Genomic DNA, 3,000 nt, shown 5'->3' on the forward strand with positions numbered 1-3,000 from the left:
TGTGTTTACATGATGCCTGCATTTACTTGGTGCTTTAAAGGTATAGTTGATGTGTTTTCAATCTTTATATACTTAAATCAAATTTGTCAAACAAAAATTCAATTTCCAAGAGTTTGCATTTAAGTGACAAAAACAAAAACAACTCGAATTGGCTGTTTCTCAAATTCTGAGCACGAAATGTGGTATTTTGCGTTCCCGTACTTCTGGATTATGTTCCATTTTTGAGAGCAAACTTTTCGCTTATTCTCTATTTACCGGATCCGGTCCGGATTGTTAGGGAAAGAACCTCTTATGTAAGGTGTCGTGCGGGAACAGATTCCTGTAAAATCCTGCTATTCGTACTGCTGCTGGAACGCAACTTATATTTCCAACCAGACTACAACCCTGCCACTTCGCTAGTTGCTACAAACAAACCCACACAGATATAATGTAAAACGTCAATTACCTTTCTTATCAGAAACAATGGAATGACCACGCACGCTCAGAAGACTAGTTAAAAGAGCACGGGGAAGGCCTTTACGCGCTCTTTACAAAAATAAAGTATACATATGCTTCGAAAACGATATTTATAAAAAGTGTAGAAACTACACCAATTGGACAACTTGTGACCACTACCGAGAAAAGCACAATAACTTTATTTTATTATTTTTACCTCAACTCAGGAGCTCCAAAAGAAAAAATTAAATGAGCAAGGTCTACATACATATGCATTTTTAGAAGCAGTATCGTCACCCGAAGAATATAGAAGTCAAATTATTCAAGCGTTTACACAATGTTGATTATTATAAAGACCAGGTTAGCGTAAACAAATGATGAAAATCATACCATTTAACCGTGTAATTCAAAACTGTTCCATCTGCCAACACCAGCAGGCACCACTCCTCACTGCTGACGGCGCTATTGATGAGACAAAACAAGACGATCCCATAACGAATTAGCACATCTCGTGAATTTTTAATGGCCGCTGCCGCCACCTTCGTCACCAAGTCTTAAATCTTGTAATTTCACTTTCAGAAATCTAATGGGTTTCTAACTTTAACAACTATACCTACTTTGCATTTACATTTCCACTCAAGTCTATTTACACAAAATCTCCGCTCTACACTTTAGAACTTGGTAGCTTTTTTATCAGTTATGCTTTTAATCAAATTTTATAGGAATAAAGTTAAGGTTAAGACTTTTCTACCAAGAATATTTCTTCCCGAACTCATTATCGAATGTTAAGTAGAGGTGGGTAACTCAGCACTGTGCTGGGTTACTGTGCTGACTCTTAAGGCTCCGTTATGCATACTTGGCATTGCTTGAGAGTTGTCACATAAGGAATCTGTTAAATGAGCTTCGCGTGTAAGCGGTTACCCAACGCACAGTATTACATACGTAAAAGTCTGTAGGTTTTTGATTTCTACGTAAAAATGGTATAGCAGTGCATGCAATGCCAAGTATGCATAACAGAGCCTTTAGAACTGTGCCGCACGCTCAGACTCACATCTGAAAAATTTTTTAACTCAGTAACTCAGTTTATGTGCTGACAATGTATAGCTCAGTGTGCTACAGAGTCGATATGGTAGCTCAGTTGATGTGCTGACACTTGCATAGCTCGGTGCAGCTTGCATTGTTTAGAACTGTGTCGATGTGGTAACTCAATTGATGAGCTGACACATTCACACAATACGATCTTCCAAAAAGTATCATAATAGATGGCATCACTACACTAACCATCAATTGAATATACGACTACCAAATTTAACAAGAAGCAAGGCGAATAGCCCAGTTATGCATACCTGCACTGTTATACCATTTTTACGTAAAATCAAAACCAAAGAGAATTCTACATGTGAAGTGCTATGCGTTGGGTAACCGCTTACAAGCATAGCCTATTTAACAGATTCTTACATGACAACTCTCAAGCAAAGCTAAGTATGCATAACTGGGCTGGAAGTTAATACATCCAAGGGGAATTAATTTGCAAATGAACTCACCGGTTGAAATCATCTTTCTAAAATTTTGCCGGCCAGCTGAACAGAAGCTAAAGATAATCTTTTCTAAATCGATTTCGATTACTAACATCATCAAAAATTTCGATGTACATCCCAATTGTGCGATAGCACACTTGTGCCAGCTCTCTGTGCTGACTCATTAAAGTGATTTGGAGTTACTGAGTCAGCACACCAAAATTTACAGAGTTACCCACCCTTACAAAGCATACTGAGCATCTTTCTCTTTGACACCATGTCTGAAATCCCACGTGATCTGTCAAATACTAATGCATGAAAATCCTAACCTCAAAAAAATTTATTATTGAATCATGCGAGACACTCAGCTTGTTCACCAACAGCGTTGCCAGGTTCATATTTTTAACGTCATTTGGACGTGTTTTGTATCCTATTGAAGTTTGGGCGTTTTTTGTGTAAAAATTACGTTTTTTAACTTCCCAGTAATTTTTCTCTATGCACAATATATTCAATGTATAGTGTACTATTTGCTTGTAGAGTAAGTACTTATGCTCACACTTTTGGCAAATTTAGAAATTTAGAACTGATCTTGAATTATTTTCTTAATAATCTTGACAAGCTTTGTTTTTTTGCAGCAGGTGCCTCAAAAGATATTTTTCTTTGGACACATATGATACACTTATTCTAGACTCAATTTCCGCAACTTAACGTAACTTACGGAAATTGAGAGCGGTGAGAGAATCAGGCTTGCCAGACTCTCGTTTTGGTATTTCTTAAAAAAAGAATAAGTGAAAGCAAGGCGTATTTAACAAGGTGGTGTTGGCCGTATATAAGTAAAAAATTACACTAACAAATTATACGCTGATGTCCATACTGTCATCGGTATGAGTTACAACAAACACATCATTTTGACGTAATGGCCTCCACGGCGAAAAACTCAGCTGTCGCCCCAACACCACCTTGTTTAATACACCTTGAGTGAAAGCAAACATTTTTGTTTGTATTGTGGCGAATACTGCGGCAACACAAAGCGAACAACGAGAAATAG

Source organism: Rhagoletis pomonella, unplaced genomic scaffold (genome assembly GCF_013731165.1).
Source record: "Rhagoletis pomonella isolate Grant_MI unplaced genomic scaffold, Rhpom_1.0 Rhpom_scaffold_00010, whole genome shotgun sequence".
Classification (NCBI taxonomy): Eukaryota; Metazoa; Arthropoda; class Insecta; order Diptera; family Tephritidae; genus Rhagoletis; species Rhagoletis pomonella.